Source organism: Mobula hypostoma, chromosome 24 (genome assembly GCF_963921235.1).
Source record: "Mobula hypostoma chromosome 24, sMobHyp1.1, whole genome shotgun sequence".
NCBI classification, from domain to species: Eukaryota; Metazoa; Chordata; class Chondrichthyes; order Myliobatiformes; family Myliobatidae; genus Mobula; species Mobula hypostoma.
The window spans coordinates 44592295-44615078 of NC_086120.1; the positions used below are offsets into that span (position 1 = coordinate 44592295).

A 22784-nucleotide genomic window follows, 5' to 3' on the forward strand; every position below is an offset into this window, starting at 1 on the left:
GGGGTGTTGTGGCTCTGTGTATAAGAAACAATATTAAATCATTAGAAAGGAATGACATAGGATTGGAAGATCTAGAGTCTCTGTGGGTTGAGTTAAGAAATGGCAAGGGTAAAAGGACCCTATTGGCAGCTGCACACAAGCCTCCAAACAGCAGCTAGGATGTGGATTATAAATTACAGCAGGAGATAGAAAAGGCATGTCAGAAGGGCAATATCATGATAATCGTTGGGGATTTTAGCATGAAAGTGGATTGGGAAAACCAGGCCGGTACTGGACCTCCAGAGAGAGAATTTGTAATATGTCTAAGAGATGGCTTTTTAGAATAAATTGTTGTTGAGCCCACTAGGGGATCAGTTGTGCTGGATTGGGTGTTGTGCAATGATCTGAAGGTGATAGGAGAGCTTAAGGTTGAGGAACCCTTAGGGAACAGTGATCACAATATGATCGAGTTCACTTTGAAATTTGAGGAGAAACTAAATTCCAACGTGTCTGTATTTCAGTGGAATAAAGGAAATTACAATGTCATGAGAGGGGAACTGGCCAAGGTTGACTAGAAAGAGACACTAGCAGGAAGGACAGCAGATCAGCAATGGCTGGAGTTTCTGTGAAAAATGAGGAAGGGCAAGACAGATATATTCCAAATAAGAAGAAGTTTTCGAATGGAAGAAGGACACTATCATGCCTGACAAATGAAGTCAGAGCCAAAGTAAAAGCAAAAGAGAGGGCGTACAAGGAAACCAAAGCCAGGGTGAAGATAGAGGATTGGGAAGCTTATAAAAACTCACAGAAGGAAGCTAAGAAGGTCTTTATGAAGGAAAAGATGAATTATGAAAGGAAGATGGCGACTAATATCAAAGAAGATACTGAAAGCTTTTTTAAATATATAAAGGGTAAAAGAGAGTTGAGGGTAGAGATAGGACCAATAGAAATTGATGTTGGAGATATTGTAATGAGAGATGCAGAGATGGCAGAGGAACTGAATGCATATTTTGCATCAGTCTTCACAGTTGAAGACATCTGCAGTATACCGGACATTCAAGAGTAGGTCTTTATAAATCCTTTATAAATCAGAGCATTGAGTATAGGAGTTGGGATGTAATGTTGAAATTGTACAAGGCATTGGTGAGGCCAAATATGGAGTATTGTGTACAGTTTTGGTCACCAAATTATAGGAAAGATGTCAACAAAACAGAGAGAGTACAGAAAAGATTTACTAGAATTTTACTTGGGTTTCATCACCTAAGTTACAGAGAAAGGTTGAACAAGTTGGGTCTTTATTCTTTGGAACATAAAAGGTTGAGGGGGGACTTGATAGAGGTATTTAAAATTATGAGGGGATTAGATAGAGTTGACGTGGATAGGATTTTTCCATTGAGAGTGGGGGAGATTCAAACAGAGGACATGAGTTGAGAGTTAAAGGGCAAAAGTTCAGGGGTAACATGAGGGGGAACTTCTTTACCAGAGAGTGGTAACTGTGTGGAACGAGCTTCCAGCAGAAGTGGTTGAGGCAGGTTTGATGTTGTCATTTAAAGTTAAATTGGAGAGCTATATGGACCTGAAAGGAATGGAGGGTTATGGGTTGAGTGCAGGTCGGTGGGACTAGGTGAGAGTAAGAGTTTGGCACAGACTAGAAGGGCCGAGATGGCCTGTTTCCGTGCTGTAATTGTTATATGGTTATATGGTTATAGTATCAGGGAAGTGAAGTATGTACAGGGAAAATTACAACTGAGAAGGTGCTCAGGAAGCTTAATGGTCTGAGAATGGATAAATCTCCTGGACTTGATGGAATGCACCCTCGGGTACTGAAGGAAGTAGCTGGAGAGATTGCGGAGGCATTAACAATGATCTTTCAAGAATCGATAGATTCTGGCATTGTATCAGAAGACTGGAAAATTGCAAATGTTACTCCGCTATTTAAGAAGGGTGGGAGGCAGCAGAAAGGAAATTATAGACCTGTTAGTCTGACATCAGTGGTTGGGAAGTTGTTAGGGATGAGATTACAGAGTACCTGGAGGCACATGACAAGATAGGCCAAAGTCAGCATGGTTTCCTGAAAGGAAGATCCTGCTTGACTAACCTACTGCAATTTTTTGAGGAAATTACAAGTAGGGTAGACAAAGGAGATGCAGTAGATGTGGTGTACTTGAATTTTCAGAAGGCCTTTGACAAGGTGCCGTACAGGAGGCTGCTTAGCAGGATAAGAGCCCATGGAATTACAGGGGAGTTACTAGCATGGGTGGAGCATTGGCTGATCGGCAGAAAACAGAGAGTGGGAATAAAGGGATCCTATTCTGGCTGGCTGCCAGTTACCAGTGGAGTTCCACAGGGGTCGGTGTTGGGATCGCTGCTTTTTACAATGTATGTCAATGATTGGACTATAGGATTAATGGATTTGTGGCTAAATTTGCCGATGATACAAAGATAGGTGGAGGAGTGTTGAGGAAACAGAGAACCGGCAGAGAGACACAGATAGTTTACGGGAATGGGCAAAGAAGTGGCAAATGAAATACAATGTGGCAGGGTGTATGGTCATGCGTTTTGGTGGAAGAAATAAATGGGTGGACTATTATTCAAATGTGGGAGAGAATTCAGAAAGCAAAGGGACTTGGGAGTCCTTGTGCAGGATACCCTAAAGGTTAAAGGGTGAGTCAGTTGTGAAGAAGGCGAATGTAATGTTGGCATTCATTTCTAGAGGTATAGAATATAAGAGCAGGGATGTGACATTGAGGTTCTATAAGGCATTCGTGAGACCACACTTGGAATGTTGTGATTTTTATTTTAGAAAGGATATACTGACATTGGAGAGGGTTCAGAGAAGAATCATGAGAATGATTCCAAGAATGAAAGGGTTACCGTATGAGGAACGTCTGGCAGCTCTTGGGCTGTATTCCCCGGAGTTCAGGAGAATCTCATAGAAACATTCCGAATGCTAAAAGGCCTGAACAGAATAGATATGGCAAATTTTGAATTCCCACACGCGACTTTAATTAAGGTCAATTCTGACAAAGTGCCCTGTTTCTCCTAGGGGGTGAAGGGCTTATGAATGGTCATGATCAGGGTTTTCGGCCTGACCTCGCTTGATCTCAGTAGGTGCCATCCTGACAGATATATCTGGGTAAAACCTCTCCCTGAAATAACTCCACACTAATTCCCACACTACGCAATTTATAAATAATGGGTACCAGTTAAAGATACATACATACTTAAAAGAAACAAACATACTTAAAACCGCAGAGGATGTATTCTGTAATCTGCCGCTTTTGAGCACCTAAACTCCCAATGCCTGCTCTATTCCTTTGTTTATACTTTATACTTTATTGTCGCCAAACAATTAGTACTAGAGGGTACAATCATCACAGTGATATTTGATTCTGTGCTTCCCGCTCCCTGGATTACAAATATTAAATATTAAAGATATTAAGAATAGTTAAAGTCAGTAAATATTAAAAATTTAAATTATAAATCATAAATAGAAAATAGAAAAATGGGAAGTAAGGTAGTGCAAAAAAACTGAGATGCAGGTCCGGATATCTGGAGGGTACGGCCCAGATCCGGGTCAGGATCCGTTCAGCAGTCTTAACACAGTTGGAAAGAAGCTGTTCCCAAATCTGGCCATACAAGTCTCCAAGCTCCTGAGCCTTCTCCTGGAGGGAAGAGGGACGAAAAGTGTGTTGGCTGGGTGGGTCGTGTCCTTGATTATCCTGGCAGCACTGCTCCGACAGCGTGCGGTGTTAAGTGAATCCACAGACGGAAGATTAGTTTGTGTGATGTGCTGCGCTGTGTTCACGATCTTCTGCAGCTTCTTCCGGTCTTGGACAGGACAACTTCCATACCAGGTTGTGATGCACCCTAGAAGAATGCTTTCTGCGGTGCGTCTGTAAAAATTAGTGAGGGTTTTAGGGGACGGGCCAAATTTCTTTACTTTTCTCAGGAAGTAAAGTCGCTGGTGGGCCTTCTTGGCAGTGGGCTCTGCATCACACTCGCAAAGCGTGTCTGCTAAAAAAGAGTGCACACCCCACTCTGGCGACCCGAACCATCAGTAACCACTCTCCTCGACTGGTGGGCCCGTCTCACCAAACTAACTCGCAAAGTTTCCTCTCTCACATAAACACACACGCACGCGCGCACACACCACATTTATATCTAGCAGTTCAGCTCTCAGTGTCCGTGATACCTCGTGTTCCCATGCACCACTGACCCGAACAGATCCAAGTGTGAGTGCTAATTTTAAAAAAATACTCACCCACTTAGACTGCTAAGATCGCTGGCCACACGATGGGTGACCGAGGTATCCCACTCCTGACTCCAAATGTTGTTGCGTGAATGAAAATTACTGGCAGATACGAAGCAGCTTCTCTATTCGATGAGACAAGGTACCACAGGAGACAGTTTTGGTCGAAAGGTCTCGCTGGCGCAACACGCGCTCGATATTTTATGTGCCAAACATCAAAGGACAACACACATCAAAGTTGCTGGTGAACGCAGCAGGCCAGGCAGCATCTCTAGGAAGAGGTGCAGTCGACGTTTCAGGCCGAGACCCTTCGTCAGGACTAACTGAAGGAAGAGTGAGTAAGGGATTTGAAAGCTGGAGGGGGAGGGGGAGATGCAAAATGATAGGAGAAGACAGGAGGGGGAGGGATAGAGCCGAGAGCTGGACAGGTGATAGGCAAAAGGGATACGAGAGGATCATGGGACAGGAGGCCTAGGGAGAAAGACGGGGGTGGGGGGAACCCAGAGGATGGGCAAGCGGTATAGTGACAGGGACAGAGGGAGAAAAAGGAGAGAGAGAGAAAGAATGTGTGTATAAAAATAAGTAACAGATGGGGTACGAGGGGGAGGTGGGGCATTAGCGGAAGTTAGAGAAGTCGATGTTCATGCCATCAGGTTGGAGGCTACCCAGACGGAATATAAGGTGTTGTTCCTCCAACCTGAGTGTGGCTTCATCTTTACAGTAGAGGAGGCCGTGGATAGACATGTCAGAATGGGAATGGGATGTGGAATTAAAATGTGTGGCCACTGGGAGATCCTGCTTTCTCTGGCGGACAGAGCGTAGATGTTCAGCAAAGCGGTCTCCCAGTCTGCGTCGGGTCTCGCCAATATATAAAAGGCCACATCGGGAGCACCGGACGCAGTATATCACCCCAGCCGACTCACAGGTGAAGTGTTGCCTCACCTGGAAGGACTGTTTGGGGCCTTGAATGGTGGTAAGGGAGGAAGTGTAAGGGCATGTGTAGCACTTGTTACCTGTGAGTCGACTGGGGTGATATACTGCGTCCAGTGCTCCCGATGTGGCCTTTTATATATTGGCGAGACCCGACGCAGACTGGGAGACCGCTTTGCTGAACATCTACGCTCTGTCCGCCAGAGAAAGCAGGATCTCCCAGTGGCCACACATTTTAATTCCACATCCCATTCCCATTCTGACATGTCTATCCACGGCCTCCTCTACTGTAAAGATGAAGCCACACTCAGGTTGGAGGAACAACACCTTATATTCCATCTGGATAGCCTCCAACCTGATGGCATGAACATCGACTTCTCTAACTTCCGCTAATGCTCCACCTCCCCCTCGTACCCCATCTGTTACTTATTTTTATACACACATTCTTTCTCTCACTCTCCTTTTTCTCCCTCTGTCCCTCTGAATATACCCCTTGCCCATCCTCTGGGTCCCCCCCCCCACCCTTGTCTTTCTTCCCGGACCTCCTGTCCCATGATCCTCTCATATCGCTTTTGCCTATCACCTGTCCAGCTCTTGGCTCTATCCCTCCCCCTCCTGTCTTCTCCTATCATTTTGGATCTCCCCCTCCCCCTCCAACTTTCAAATCCCTTACTCACTCTTCCTTCAGTTAGTCCTGACGAAGGGTCTCGGCCTGAAACGTCGACTGCACCTCTTCCTAGAGATGCTGCCTGGCCTGCTGCGTTCACCAGCAACTTTTATGTGTGTTGCTTGAATTTCCAGCATCTGCAGAATTCCTGTTGTTTGCGATCAAAGGACAACTCCATTTTTACAAAGTATAGACAATGCTTTCCTTGAAACTACATTCAAACTTCACACCTCCCGACTGGCATCCACACCACAGACATTTTAGTCACAATGTCTGGATTGGGGCTCGCTGCTTTTAGGAACCCATCGTTCAGAGCTGCACTCCAAATTAAATGCACAATACATTTTCAGATGTGAAGACTGTCAGTTGCTAGAAGTATGTGTCCTAAACCCAAAAATCACACTGACAAGGTGTCTGGGTTTGAGTGGGATCTGGGATCAGCCATGATGGAATGGCGGAGCAGACTCAATGGGCCAAATGGCCTATTTTTCTCCTATCTTATGGTCTCTTATGGAGTACAAGATGGTAAGGGATAGGTGAGACCAGGTAGGGAGGGAGATGGATGGGTGGCAGGGTGAAGTAAGAAGCTGGGAGGAGATGGGTGCAAACAGTAAAGGACTGAAGAAGAAGGAGTGTGATAATTTTTTTTAGTTTCTGGTTCCCTTTCCCTCACTTGGCAGTCATCCACAAGATCTACCCATTATGTGTGCATTTTGAACACGTTTTCTGTTGAGGAATAAAAGAAGTGATGTTTTGGTTGTACATTAGTAGTATTGGCTACATATTTGGCATGTCGAACAGTTATATTTGTCCTCTGTGTGTTTTGAATCTCATAATGATTGTTTATTCCCGTACTCCTGAATGTCTCTTTCTTTGTAAAAAAGACGCAACAATAATTGCTGTCAGTAGAGCCAAGTGATGCATTGCAAAAATGTTAGTGAGCTCTCCATTCACACAAAACATAGAACACTACAGCACAGTACAGGCCCTTCGGCCCACAAAGTTGTGCCGACCCATTTAACCAACTTTATGATCAATCTAACTCTTCCCTCCTACACAACACATAGCCCTCCATTTTTCTTTCACCCACGGGTCTCTTAAATGTTCCTAATCCGTCAGCCTCTACTACCACCCCCAGCAGTGGATTCCAGGCCCCAGGTTCTGCTCCAGCCATTGTCAGTAAGGAGTTTGTACATTCTCCCCGTGCTCTAGTTTCCTCCCACAGTCCAAAGACGTACCGGTTGGTAGTTTCATTGGTCATTGTAAATTGTCCCGTGATTAGGCTAGGGTTAGATCGGTAGGTTGCTGAGCGGTGTGTCTCAAAGGGCCAGGAGGACAGATTCTGACCTGTTTCCCAATAAATAAATAAAAGGATAAGATGCATTGATTGGGTGGGCAGTCAGTTATTTTTTCCCAGGATGGAAATGGCTAATGCAAGGGAGTATCATTTTAGGTATGGTGGGGAATGTCAGAGATAAGTTCTTTACACAGCGAGTGGTGGGTGCGTGGAATGCCGTGCTAGAGGAAGTTAAGTCTGTGGGACTGGATGGTATCCTAGGGCGAGTACTCAGGATGTGCACAGCACAACTGGCAAGTACGTTTACAGACATTTTTAATCTCTCTCTCTCCCTCTCCCAGTGCAGAGTCCCCTCCTGCTTCAAATTATCCACCATTGTCCCTTGGTATCTTGGTACCTAAAAAGACCAGGGTAACATGTCTGAGCGACTGGCGTCCTGTCGCACTCACCTCAATAATAAGCAAATGCTTTGAGAGGCTGGTCAAGGACTACATCTGCAGCTTGCTACACCCAGACTGGACCCCCTGCAATTCGCCTACCGACACAACCGATCGACAGGTGATGTAATAGCCACTGCTCTACACTGTCCTTACACATCTGGAGAAGAAGGACACTTTTGTGAGAATGCTGTTCTTGGACTACAGTTCAGCATTCAACACTATAGTTCCATCCAGGCTCGACAAGAAGCTCAGAGACCTCGGCCTTGACCCTGCCTTGTGCAGGTAGATCCCGGACTTCCTGTCAGATCACCGGCAGGTGGTAAGAGTGGGCTCCCTCACCTCCACCCCTCTGACTCTCAACACAGGAGCTCCTCAGGGCTGTGTACTAAGTCCTCTCCTTTACCCCTCTATACCCATGGCTGTGTTGCCACCCACAGCTCTAATCAGCTAATTAAATTTGCCGACGGCACAACATTGATTGGCCTAATCTCAAACAATAACGAGGTGGTTTACAGGGAAAAAGCCATTTCTCTGACACAGTGGTGTTAAGAAAACAACCTCTCCCTCAACGCTACAAAAACAAAGGAGCTGGTTGTGGATTACAGGAGGAATGGAGATGGGCTAACCCCCATTGACATTAATGGATCTGGGGTTCAGAAGGTAAACAGCTTTAAGTTCCCCGGCATCCACATCACCGAGGACCTCACATGGTCTGTACACACCAGCTGCGTGGTGAAAAGGGCACAACAGTGCCTATTTCACCTCAGGCAGTTGAGGAAGTTTGGTATAGGCCCCCAAATCCCAAGAACTTTCTACAGGAGCACAATTGAGAGCATCCTGACTGGCTGCATCACTGCCTGGTATGGGAACTGTACCTCCCTTGATCGCAGGACTCTGCAGAGAGTGGTGTGGACAGCCCAGCACATCTGTAGATGTGAACTTCGCACTATTCAGGACATTTACAAAGACAGGTGTGTAAAAAGGCCCATAGGATCATTGGGGACCCGAGTCACCCCAACCACAATCTATTCCAGCTACTACCATCGGTGAAATGGTACCGCAACATAAAAGCCAGGATCAACAGGCTCCGGGACAGCTTCTTCCACCAGGCCATCAGACTGATGAACTCATGCTGATCTGTGTGTATTTCTGTTACATTAATGTTCTATTTATTATAAGTTATTATAAATTTTTATGATTGCACATTGCACATTTAGACGGAGATTTTTATTCCTCGTATGTGAAGAATGTAAGTAATAAAGTCAATTCAATTCAATTCAAGTTACATTAGCAGGCATTTAAGAGACTCTTAGATAGGCACGTGGATGATCAAGAAAATGGAGGGCTATGTAGGAGATATGAGTTAGATTGATCTTAGAGTAGGTTAAAGGGTTGACACACATCGTAGACCCAAGAATCTCTGTGGTGTTCTATGTTCTACATATGTTTAAGAATACAAACACGAGGAATTCTGCAGTTGCTGGAAATTCAAGCAACACACATCAAAGTTGCTGGTGAACGCAGCAGGCCAGGCAGCATCTCTAGGAAGAGGTACAGTCGACGTTTTGGGCCGAGACCCTTTGTCAGGACTAACTGAAAGAAGAGCTAGTAAGAGATTTGAAAGTGGGAGGGGGAGGGAGAGATCCAAAATGATAGGAGAAGACAGGAGGGGGAGGGATGGAGACAAGAGCTGGACAGGTGATTGGCAAAGGGAATATGAGAAGATCACAGGACAGGAGGCCCAGGGAGAAGGAAAAGGGGGAGGGGGGGAAACCCAGAGGATGGGCGAGGGGTATAGTGAGAGGGACAGAGGGAGAAAAAGGAGAGAGAGAGAAAGAATGTGTGTATATAAATAAATAACAGATGGGGTACGAGGGGGAGGTGGGGCATTAGCGGAAGTTAGAGAAGTCGATGTTCATGCCATCAGGTTGGAGGCTACCCAGACGGAATATAAGGTGTGAAGTCGGGTCTGTCAGAAAAATACTAACCACAGTGTGAATCTGTGAAAAGTTTGGGTGGTTATGTTTTTACTAGAAGGCTCTTTCGCATTGCTGGTTGCTTACTGAGGTGCACGGTAGCATAGTGGTTAGCACAACACTTTACAGTAGCGAAAACCCAGATTTGATTCCCGCCGCTGCCTGTAAGTTTATAACATTCTCCCTGTGACTGCGTAGGTTTCCTCTGAGGTGCTCTGGTTTCCATTCACGGTCAAAAGACGTACCGGTTGATGGGTTAATTGGGCATTGTAAATTGTCCCGTGGTAAGGCTGGGTGGCCTGGCTCAAAGGGCTGGAAGGGCCTATTCTATCTCAACAAATAAAAATTAAAAAATCACTTAGTGGAAAGAAAGATATGCTGACAGGGTGGATTGAAGAAAGGAGGGAAAAGGTTTACGAGGAGCCATATTGGCCTTTTACTGTCCAATATATAATTGATAATTGTAAATTTTAAATCGTGTTCATGTTCATTAGTAATCTTAGAGTCCACACCAGGATTACCTGCACACACTTCTACACAGACTGCTTTTTGAAGTGACAAACATAGAAGGAAGAAAATTTGTGGTGTGATACTTGTCTATCTATGTATTTATTTATTAAGCTATCTATTGATCAATAACCGGTCATTCAGGTCCTTTGAGCTGCACTGTCCAGCTGCCACCAATTTAACCCTAGCCTAATCACAGGACAATTTACAATATATGTGCTAAAGAGCTTTGCACAGTACGGTATCGATATAAAAAGAGTAATGTAGTAAAAGAACAAAAATAGTGAGGTAGTGACTGTGGGTTCAGAAATCTGATAGCATGGTTGAAGGGAATTACCTATTCTTGAACCTAAATAACTAAAGATGTCAAGTCCCACTCTTTCAGATGGCAATTTGTTGAAGGAGATCTCTCAAATTGAATTAATTTCCTTACTTGCATTTTCATATTTCTCTCCTAATGCTTTGTTCTATTTCTAAACCTGATTTGAAATAAAGCTCTGTTTCTGAGTTTGTTCATCTGTCCTTGCATCAGATGGATTAACGATGTGGTCCCAGAGATTCACTGAGTTCCCAGGTACCTCTTCATCATCTGTCTACGAGCAGCTTGGTCCTCTAGCAGTTTATGGTTAGAAACATCACAGGGGCGAAGTGTGAGATGTCCCTCTCTAGCAAGCTGCTAGCTATGATGTGTTAGGCTGCAGATGTCTCTCTCTGATACAAGGTAGCTCCTGAATATCAGTGAGCGACGATGCATGAAAATTGTCAGTGTATGCAGAACTGTGCAAAGGTCTCAGGCACATGTAAAAAAATTCTCTAAAGCAAAGACGTTTTCAAAAATAATAAAATGGAATGTATTTAAATATCAAAACATTTATTCTAAACAGCAGTAAACAGTAAAAAAAAACCCAAAGCAAATCAATATTTGGCGTGAACACACTTTGCTTTTAAAACTGCATCGGTTCTCTTAGATACACTGTTCTGCAGTTTCATAAGAGATTCAGTAGGTAGGTTGTTCTAGGCATCTTGGAACAAGCTAGCTCCAGTGTTTTTCATTTGATTAATTTCTGGAGTTACAAAACATTAGAATCAGGTTTATTACCACCAGGATACGTTGTAAAATTTGATAACTTTGTGGCAGCAGTACATCGCAAAAAAAAAACAGTAAGAAGAATATATATTGGAAAAGTAAAATTAAAAAAGTAGTGCAAAAAGAGTAAAAAAGTAGTGAGATAGTGTTCATGGGTTCATTGTCCGTTCAGAAGTCTGATGGCAGAGGGGAAGAAGCTGTTCCTGAATCACTGAGTGTGTGCCTTCAGGCTCCTGTACCTCCTGCCTGATGAGAAGAGGGCATGGCCTGGGTGATGGGGAGCCTTGATGATGGATGTGGCCTTTCTGAGGCACTGCTCCTTGAAGATGTCCTGGATGTTGCGGAGGCTGGTGCCCATGATGGAGCTGACAGAGTTTACAAGTTTCTGCAGCTTATTTTGATCCTGTCCAGTGACCCCCCCCCGACCCCCGACCCCACCCTACCCCCATACCAGACGGCGATGCGGCCAGTTAGAATGCTCCCCGTGGTACACCTGTAGGAATTTGCGAGTGAAACACAGGGATGCATGGACCATTCAGTAATCCGTTGTTGGAGGGGAAGAAGCTGTTCCTAAAGCATTGAGTGTGGATCTTCAGGCTCCTGTACCTCCTCCCTGATGGTAGCAATGAGAAGAGGGCGTGTCCTGGGTGCTGAGGGTCCTTAATGATGGATGCCGCCTTCCTAAGGCACCTCCTACTGAAGACGTCCCCAGCAATGGGGAGGTTAGTGCCTGTAATGGTGCAGCAGTATCATCAGTGATGCCTACCACCCTGACCATTCTCTTAGCTCCTTTTTACCTTCTGGGAGAAGATTCTGGAGCTTGCAATCCTGAATGCCTCGACTTAGGAACTGGTTCACCCCCCCCAGATAGCAGATGTCTGAACCAATCACTTCTTTCATTCACCCTTCCCATAAGCCAGTCAGAATATTTTCAATAGTGCGTTGATAAAAATCGCAGAGTAGACAGGAACATGCCACATTTCTTCAGCCTCCTGAGGAACACAGGTTATCTGCCCTTTTATTACTTCTGCCTTCTTTTCTGTTCTCAACTCCTTCTCAGTTACATCAGTTACGTTCCTGTATGACAAGCTCTTGTAGATGAAAACCAGGGCTGACCACATCGGCGAGGATGCCTGCCACCAGCAGTTTCCACCCTGGGTCTCACGGAATGGCAGTGGTCCATGGCATACAAAAAGGTTGGGGGCCCTGATTTTCACCCTGGCCTTTCCCCCTTCCCTCGTCTGCAGATCCACAATCTCTCCAGCCAACAACATTGATAATCCTGATGAAGGATCTCAGCCCGAAACATCAACTATTCATTACCCTCTACAGATGTTGTCTGACCTGCTGAGTTCCTTCAGCATTTTGTGTGCATTGCTCAATATTTCTAGCATCTGCAGAAACTCCTGTGACTAATATTTATCATCTGTTACAATGAATACATCACTCACATTGTCTTCTTTCTCTTTCTCCATCAATTTCTAAGTATCTTTTGCTGAATTAAAAAAATTATAAACGGTCTTTAATCGAATACCACATTTCTATGCATGTTTTAATACCAAAAGAATGAGCATTTGTTACAAACTTGAATTATTATTTAAATTTAAGTTGTCTTATTGTGTGAATGCATTCTCAGGATAATCATAGGGCTGATTTATAAAAAAAAGACATTTTAGTGATTGTCAGATTTTGGGTTAGACTGCCACCTAGTGAACACACACAGACAATAGGAGCAGAATTAGGCCATTCAGCCCATCAAGTCTGCTTCTCCATTCCATCATGGCTGCTTTATTACCCCTTTCAATTCCATTCTCCTGCCTTCTCCCCGTAGCATTTGACCCCCTGACTAATCAGGAACTTAACAACCTCCACTTTAAATATACCTCAAATGTCGGGGCCTCCGCAGCCACCTGTGACTATTGATTCCGCAGATTCACTACTCTCTGGCTAAACACGAGGAATTCTGCAGATGCTGGAAATTTAAGCAACACACATCAAAGTTGCTGGTGAACGCAGCAGGCCAGGCAGCATCTCTAGGAAGAGGTACAGTCGACGTTTCGGGCCGAGATCCTTCATCAGGACTAACTGAAGGAAGAGCTAGTAAGAGATTTGAAAGTGAGAGGGGGAGGGGGAGGGGGAGATCCGAAATGATAGGAGAAGACAGGAGGGGGAGGGATGGAGCCAAGAGCTGGACAGGTGATTGGCAAAAGGGATATGAGAGGATCATGGGACAGGAGGCCCAGGGAGAAAGAAAAGGGGGAGGGGGGAAGCCCAGAGGATGGGCAAGGGGTATAGTCAGAGGGACAGAGGGAGAAAAAGGAGAGAGAGAGAGAAAGAATGTGTGTATATAAATAAATAACGGATGGGGTACGAGGGGGAGGTGGGGCATTAGCAGAAGTTTGAGAGATCAATGTTCATGCCATCAGGTTGGAGGCTACCCAGACGGAATATAAGGTGTTGTTCCTTCAACCTCAACCCGACGCAGACTGGGAGATCGTTTTGCTGAACACCTACGCTCTGTCCGCCAGAGAAAGCAGGATCTCCCAGTGGCCACACATTTTAATTCCACATCCCATTCCCATTCCGATATGTCTATCCACAGCCTCCTCTACTGTAAAGATGAAGCCACACTCAGGTTGGAGGGGTTTTCCCCCCCCTCCCTTTCTTCCTCCCTAGGCCTCCTGTCCCATGATCCTCTCATATCCCTTTTGCCAATCAACTGTCCAGCTCTTGGCTCCATCCCTCCCCCTCCTGTCTTCTCCTATCATTCTGGATCTCCCCTTCCCCCTCCCACTTCCAAATCTGTTACTAGCTCTTCTTTCAGTTAGTCCTGATGAAGGGTCTTGGCCCGAAACGTTGATGGTACCTCTTCCTAGAGATGCTGCCTGGCCTGCTGCATTCTCCAGCAACTTTGATGTGTGTTTTTCTCTGGCCAAAGACATGTTTCCTCACCTCTGCTCCAAACGGACGTCCCTCTGTTTTGAGGCTGTGCCCTCTGGTCCTAGACTCCTTTACTTTAGGAAACAGCCTCTCCACAGTCACTCTATCTAGGCCTTTCAATATTCGATTGTTTTCCCTGAGATTCCTCCTCGTTCTTCTAAACTCCAGGCCCAGAGCCATCAAATGCTCCTCATATTTTGACCATCTTGTTCCTGGGATCATTCATTGACTTACAAGGCCTCAGCATTACATCCTTGTTTTATATTCTAGTCCTCTCAAAATGAATGCTAATATTGCATTTGCCTTCCTCACAACCGACTCAATTTGCAAGTTAACCTTTAGGGAATCCTGCACAAGGACTCCCAAGTCCCTTTGCACTTCTGATTTTTAAGTTTTCTCCCCATGTAGAAAATATTCCACATCTTTATTCCTATGACTATGACTATGTACTTTCCTGCACTATATTCCACCTGCCATTTATCTGTCTATGTTCTTCTGCAGACACCTTGCTTCCTCAACACTACTTACCCTTCCACCTATCGATATCTTTGAATTGTCCACATACTTAGCCACAAAGCCATCACTTCCTTCATCAAAATCATTGACATATAATGTGAAAAGAAATGGTTCCAACACAGACTACTAGTCACTGGCAGCCAACCAGAAAGGCTCACTTTATTCCCACTCTATGTGTCCTGCCAATCAGCTAATATTCTTTCAATGCTAGTATCTTTCCTGGGACACCATGGGGTTTTACCTTGTTAAGCAGCCTCATGTGTGGCACCTTTTCAAACGCCTTCCGAAAGTCCAAGTAAATAACATCCACAGACTCTCTGTTGTCAATCCCGCTTATTATTTCCTCAAAGAATTCCAACAGATTTGTCGGGCAAGATTTCTCCGATGGAAACCATGCTGACTTTGGCCTATTTTGTCATGTGCCTCCGAACAGCCCAAAATCTCATCCTTAATAATAGACTCCAACATCTTCCCAACCTCTGGAGTCAGGCTAACTGGCCTATCATTTCCTTTCTTCTGCCTCCTTCCCCTCTTAAAGAGTGAAGTGATATTTGCAGTTTTCCAGTCCTCTTGATCCATTCCAGAATCTAGTAATTGTTGAAAGATCATTACCAATGCCTCCACAATCTCTTCATCTACCTCTTCAGAATCAGTTTCACAAGCACTTTCTCCTTAGTAATAGTAACGAGACTCACTTCTGCCCCCGACACTCTTTCACTTCAGGCATTCTGCTAGTGTCTGCCACGGTGAAGACTGGCGCAAAATGCATATTAAGTTTGTCCACCATTTTTTTTGTCCCCCATTGCTACCTCTCCAGTGTTATTTTCCAGCAGTCCAATATTCACTCTCGTCTCTCTTTTACTCATTATATTTCTGAAAAAGCTTCTTGTATCCTGTTTTGTATTATTGGCCAGCTTACCTTCACATTTCATCTTTTCTCTTATGGCTTTTTTAGTTGCCTTCTGTTGGTTTTTAAAAGCTTCCCAGTCCTCTACCTTCCTATTAATTTTTGCCATATTATATGCCCACGTTTGTGTTTATGCTGTCTTTGACTTCCCTCAGCAGGCACGGTTGCCTCATCTTCTCTCATCCCTTTAGAAAACTTTTTCTTCTTTGGGATGTATTTATTCTGTAGCTTCTGAATTGCTCCCAGAAACTCCATTTGTTGCTGTTCTGCCCTCATCCCTGCTGCTATCCCTTTCCAATCAACTTTGGCCAGCTCCTCTCTCAGCCCTCCAAAATTCCTTTTACTCCACTGCAATACTGATAGAAAGAGGAAATGTAATATTCAAAGGGAAAATGAATAATGAAATCCAAATGTTTGGATGTATAAATTCATCTTCTGTATCCAAGGATTTGGATTGTTTCGGCTTGAATCCCTAATCTGTGTGGAGCAATTTGATATGATTTATGTTACACCTTCTGTCGTAGAAGAGTCATAAAACACTACAGCCCTGAGAGATGAAATGTCTGCCCATGGTTGTAAGATGGGTACACACTCAACGATTCAGGAATAGCTTCTTCTCCTCTGCCCTCAGATTTCTGAATGGACATTGATATTGAACCCATGAACACTACCTCACTATTTTTTCCTCCTTTTGCACTACTTCTTTAAGTTTAGTTTTGAAAAATAGTCAGTTACAGTTTTTATTATTAAGTATTGCAATGTAAAGCTGCCACATAAAAATAAATTTCGTGACATTTGCCAGTGATATTAAACCTGATTCTGATTCTGAAGTAGGTAAGTAAGGTATGTTCAAGTTTATTGTCATCTGACTGTACATACTGTACATACGACCAAACGAGACAATGTTCCTGCGGACCACGCTTCACCCACAAACATATATCACACACAGCACACGAAACAAAATATTGCCATAAATAAATTAATAAACTATAACTCAGAATGCATGTAGTGCACAGCACAGGTACTTTTACTGCTGTACCATTGAGAGCATACTCACCAACTGTATCTCAGTGTGGTATGGCAATTGTCCCGTATCGGACCGCAAAGCACTCCAGTGTGTGGTGAAAACTGCCCAGCGGATTATCGGCACCCAATTGCCCACCAATGAGAACATCTACCATAAACGCTGCCCGGGCAGGGCGAAAAGCATTATCAGGGATGCATCTCACCCTAACCATCGACATTTTACTCTCCTCCCATCCGGTAGGCGCTACAGGAGCCTCCGCTCCCACACCAGCAGGCACAGGAAGAGCTTCTTCCCTGAGGCTGGGACCCTGCTGAACCTCACATCACAGCGCTAAGCAATATTGCACCCATATTGTACTGTCTCAGTACTTTTATATTTGTGTGCTGTACTTGTGTACTTTTTATTTGCAGTTATTTTGTAAATAACACTATTCTTTGCATTTCTGGTCAGATGCTAACTGCATTTCATTGGCTTTGTACCTGTACTCGGCACAATGACAATAAAGTTGAATCTAATCTAATCTAATCTAAACTGTAAACAGTAAACAGCTCAAAGTCTTAGTGACGAGACTTTGGAGTGGCAGGGTATTCATTATGCTCACAGCTAGGTGGAAGAAGCTGTTACCCAGTCTGGCTGTCCAGTGGAGGATTGGAGGAACACTCTTCACTCTTTAATAGAGGAATGTGTGAATATGAAATTATTTGCTGTTACAATAACTGGATTACCTTTGGGTCTTTAGCAGGATAGAGCCAGTGTTCAAATATTGGACCATCGAGTCACAGAGCACCACAGCACAGAAACAGGCATTCCTCCCATCTAGTTGATGCTGAGCTATTAATCTGCCTAGTCCCATTGATTTGCACCAGGACCATAGTCCCCTCTCTCATCCATGTATCTACCCAAACTTCTCTTAAATGTTGAAATCGAACCTGCATCCACCACTTGTGCTGGCGGCTCAGCATTTGTCTTCAAGAACTTGTCCATCCCCACCCCTCTCTAAAACTTTATCCCTTCTTCTATCGACCCAGAGGCAGTAATTCAATATTTCAATCAATCGTTGTTCACCCTTGTGCTAGGAACGGAATATTTCTGGGCTACTTGTCTATGAGATGCTTCATATCACACTACTTCCTCCTTGTTGAACCCAGTGCAATTTACTGCAGGAATCTCTAAAGCTGGATCAGTATTGATCTGATGTAAGGTTCAAAGTAATTTTATTATCAAAGTATGTATACGTCAGCATGTACTACCCTGAGATTCATTTTCTTGCAGACATTCATAGTAGAACAAGGAAATATAATAGAATCAATGAAACACTCCACACAAAGACTGACAATGAGCAAAAGATGATAAACTGTTCAAATACAAACAAAATAATAATAATAATAATAATAAATAAGCAAATAAATACTGAGAACAGGAGTGGTAGAGTCCTTGAAAGTGAGTCCAGAGGTTGTGGGATTAGATTAGTGTTGAGGTGAGTGAAGTTTTCCACGCTGGTTCATTAGCCTGATGGTTGTAGGGTAATAATTCTTCCTCAACCTGGTGGAGAGGGACCAAAGGCTCCTGAACTTCTGCTCGATGGCAGCAGCAAGGAGGAGTCATGGCCTGGATGGAGGGTGACCCTGATGATGAATGCCATACTCCAGGTTTGTGTCAGGACTACCGAAAGGAATTTTAGTGGATTCTGCTCACAGTTTACAAAATGTCTCTGCCCATTTTACTGATTCCTGTTGTAAAGGGCATGGGTATTGACAAGGAAAATGTGCTGCGATCCAGCACAGAACATAGTCCTACAACAGTGAGATAGAAGCTGTCCTTGAGCTGGGTGGTACGAGCTTTCAGGCTTTTGTATCTTCTGCCTGATGAGAGGGGGAGAAGAGAGTATGTCTGGGATGGGTGGGGTTTTTGACTCTGTTGGCTGCTTTACCTAGGCAGTGAGAGGTGGAGACACAGTCCATGGAGCGGAAACTGGTTTCCATGATGTGCTGAGCTGTGTCCACAACTCTCTGCAGCTTCTTGCGGTCGGAGTAGAGCAGTTGCCGTACTGAGATGGGATGTTTTCTATGGAGCATCTGTGCAAATTGCTAAGAGTCCCTGTGGACGTGCCAAATTCCTTTTTCCCCCTGACGAGGTGGAGGCGAATTACAGCCCCGTAACTCTGTCAGGCTCGTGTAACAGATCCAACTGCACATCTGAAATATGAGAAAATCTGCCCATGGTGGAAGTCCAAAGCGACACATACAAGATGCTGGTGGAGCTCAGCAGACCAGGCAGTGTTTATTATAAAAGAGTAAACAGTCGATGTTTTGGGCCGAGATCCTTCATCAGGACTGGAAAGGAAGGGGAAAAGTCAGAGTAAGATGGTGGGGGGAGGGGAGGAAGAAGTACAAGGTGGCAGGTGATAGGTGAAACCGGGAGAGGAGGGAATGAAGTAAAGAGCTGGGAATTCGATTGGTGAAAGAGATAAGGGGCTGGAGAAGGGGGAATCTGACTGGAGAGGATGGAAGGCCATGGAAGAAAGGAAACAAGGAGAGGGAGGTGATGGGCAGGTAAGGAGATAAGGTGAGAGAGGAAACAGGAATAGGGAATGGGGAAGAAGAAGTGGGGGGGGGGACAGTTACTGGAATTTTGAGAGATCGATGTTCATGCCATTAGGTTGGAGGCTACCCAGACAGAATATAAGGTGTTGTTTCACCAGCCTGAGTGTGGCCTTATCGCGACAGTGGAGGAGCCTTGGCAGAATGGGAATGGGAAGTAGAATTAAAATGGAGAAATGAAATAACTGAACATCTGTTGTTTTGTCTGAGGAAGTCATTTCAAAGTGTGGTACATGAGGCTTTCACATAACCGAGCGCCAGCAAGTGATAAGTGTCACATCAAAGATAATCGTATGCCAAGTGGATCACATTCAAAATTCATCAAACAACAATATTAGTTCAGCTTCTTTTCTATTAATATCCAGTACTGAAAGTTCAGGCTATCTCCACAGCTGCTGATAACACTATTAAGCTAAAACTCTACGGTTCAAATGTGACTACAGTCCCGGCCAGAACAAAGAGCTGGCATCTCCCAGGTTCAAAGAGCGATGGCGTGCAGTCAGATGAGAACTTTATTTCAGCCGTCAGGAGTCAGAAGCCACTTTGGTTCATAGAACATACAGCACAGTACAGGCCCTTTGGGCAACAATGTTGTGGCGACATTTTAACCTGCTCCAAGATCAGTCTAACCCAGGAGATTCCAACCTGGGGTCCACTGACTCCTTGCTTAATGGCATTGGTCCACGGCATAAAAAAGGCTGATCTAACTCTTCCTTCCTGCATAATGCTCTGCTTTTATATCATCCATGTTCCTATCTAAAAGTCTCATATATGTCTGATGCACCATCAGTAACTCCAAAAGACTGGAAGTAGAGTAAATACTGAAAGGCTTTTATTAGCAGTAAAATGTGACCTCCACCATGCTGAGTGTCTGCCCCTGGACTGAGGGAGGAGCAATGGCACAATCGCCTTTATTCAGGGATCTGTGGGAGGAGCCACAGGAGCAGTCAGCAGAGGGGCGTGTCCAGACAGGTAACCCAGTTACAACCTATGTATATATAGTTTACCACAATGTCTCTAATAGATCTGCCTGTACCTCTACCCTGGCACTATGTTCCCTGCAAGCACCACTCTCGGTGTAAGTAGCCCACAGTTCAGTACAACAGCCTCAGGCACATAGATATAGCCAGGGTGCCTGAGATTTTGCACAGTACTCTAGTAATTTTATGTATTGCACTGTACTGCTGACACAACACAACAACTGTTTTGCTGTGGCTGTGGCCGCGACCATCGGCTCCTGGAACTGCTGAACTCGGGGGCGTGTGGCTGTGGACTCACTTTTGAGGGTTCTGTTTAACGTTCCGTGTGTAATTTGTTCACCTTTTGTTGTTTGTGTGGCTTGTTCTGTTTCTTCACATGTTTGATGGTCTTGTTGTGAGGGGTTTCTCTTTAAATGGGTTGTATGGTATTTCTTTGTCTTGTGCTTCCTGCAAGAAGATGAATCTCAAGGTTGTATACTGTATACGTATCTTGATAATAAATGAACTTTGAACTAATTTCACTGTATATGTCAGTGATAATAAACCTGATTCTGAAGACAGTGTTCAGCACAGACACTGTGAGCCAAAAGGGACTGTTCCTCCACTGGTTGTTCAATATTCTATGTTTTATCTATAGCTTGCACTGGCATAGTGTTAAATTGGTTTTCCTTGTGTGTGAGAAAGTTGCTTTAGGCTATATCACACAACATTGCTGTCCTACCTTGAAAATTTAACCCGTATTTTAATCCAAAACTTTAACTATCTTCTTGTTTCCCCAGACTTATCCAAGGTTTTTCCAATACAATTGGTTAGACACACTTGGAATATTGTGTTAGTTCTGGTCAGCTTATTATAGGAAGGATGTGGAAGCTATAGAGAGGGTGCAGGGGAGATTTGCCAGGATGCTGTCTGGACTAGAGAGCGTGTCTTATGAAGACAGGTGGAGAGAGCTGGGGCTTTTCTCCTCGGAGCAAAGGGGGATGAGAGGTGACTTGATAGAGGTATACAGAATGATAAGAGGCAGAATAATAATAATGATAATAATAATAACTTATTCATAGAGCATTTTTCATCCATACAATGTGGTTCAAAGTGCTTTACAATGGGATAAAGTGCAAACATGAAAGTAAGAGACAAAAAGATTTTAGTCAAAAACAAGGTTAAATAAATAGGTTATGAGCTGGTGTTTAAAAGTGTCAACTGTGTCTCATTCCTTACATTTTTTGGTATTGAATTCCACAGTTTAGGGGCATAGATTATTAAAAAGCTGAACTTCCAATTATCTTTTCAGGGAGGTTGCTTAAATTTAAGAGACCGGCGAAAGAAGACGTGAGATCTCGATCAGGATTATAAAACAAAACTGTGATGTACTCTGGTCCCAAATCATTTTTTAGGCATCTACTAGTCTCATGAGACCATGGATTTGCGCCTTGAAAGGTTTCCAGGGTGCAGGCCCGGGCAAGGTTGTATGGAAGACCAGCAGTTGCCCATGCTGCGTCTCCCTTCTCCACGCCACCGATGTTGCCCAAGGGAAGGGCATTAGGACCCATACAGCTTGGCATCGGTGTCGTCGCAGACCAGTGTGTGGTTAAGTGCCTTGCTCAAGGACACAACACACACTGCCTCAGATGAGGCTCAAACTAGTGACCTTCAGATCACTAGACCAACGCCTTAACCACTTGGCCACGCGCCAACACAATCACTCCCAGATTATTAGGAGCTTTAAAACCAAGTAACATAGTACATAGGTATAGTGGAAATAGCTAATATGTGGGGGGGGGGGGAAGAATAATTTTAAGGTGATTGGAGGGAAGTATAGGAGGATCTTAGAGAAGTTTTTGGCACAGAAAGTGTTGGTTGCATGGAACACCCTGACAGGGGTGGTAGTAGTAGAGGAGATGTTTTTGGGACATTTAAGAAACTCTTAGATAGACATGTCGATGATAGCAAAATAGAGGGTTCTGTAGTAGAGAAGGGTTAGATTGGTCTTAGGGTAGTCTAAAAAGTCTTTACTGTTCTGGAATGTTCTACACTCGATGCTCTAATTGGGCTAATGGGCTTTGAGGTAAGGTGATGGACCTTCTTAACAACTCAGTGATCTAACACTGAGAAAGAGTCACACGGCATAAATGCCATCAACACACGCAGAAAATGCTGGTGAACGCAGCAGGCCAGGCAGCATCTCCAGGAAGAGGTACAGTCGACGTTTCAGGCCGAGACCCTTCGTCAGGACTAACTGAAAGAAGAGATAGTAAGAGATTTGAAAGTGGGAGGGGGAGGGGGAGATCCAAAATGATAGGAGAAGACAGGAGGGGGAGGGATGGAGCCAAGAGCTGGAAAGTTGATAGGCAAAAGGGTTACCAGACTGGAGAAGGGAGAGGATCATGGGATGGGAAATCTGGGGAGAGAGGGAAGTGAGGGGGGGAGCCCGGAAGGTGGAGAGCAGGCAAGGAGTTATAGTGAGAGGGACAGAGGGAGAAAAACGAGAGAGAGAAAAAGGGGGGAATAAAAAATATATTAAATAAATAAATAAGGGATAGCAACACACATAAAAGTTGCTGGTGAATTGCTAGAGATGCTGCCTGGCCTGCTGCGTTCACCAGCAACTTTTATGTGTGTTGCTTGAATTTCCAGCATCTGCAGAATTCCTGTTGTTTGCGTTTTTAAATGAGGGATAGG

The 22784-nt window shown here is 44.4% G+C and overlaps 1 protein-coding gene across 1 annotated transcript in view; it reads left to right on the plus strand.

The window, feature by feature from the left end:
• amh (anti-Mullerian hormone) overlaps window positions 1-22784 on the plus strand; it is a 60469-nt gene that overhangs the window by 11750 nt on the left and 25935 nt on the right. The window lies entirely within an intron of this gene.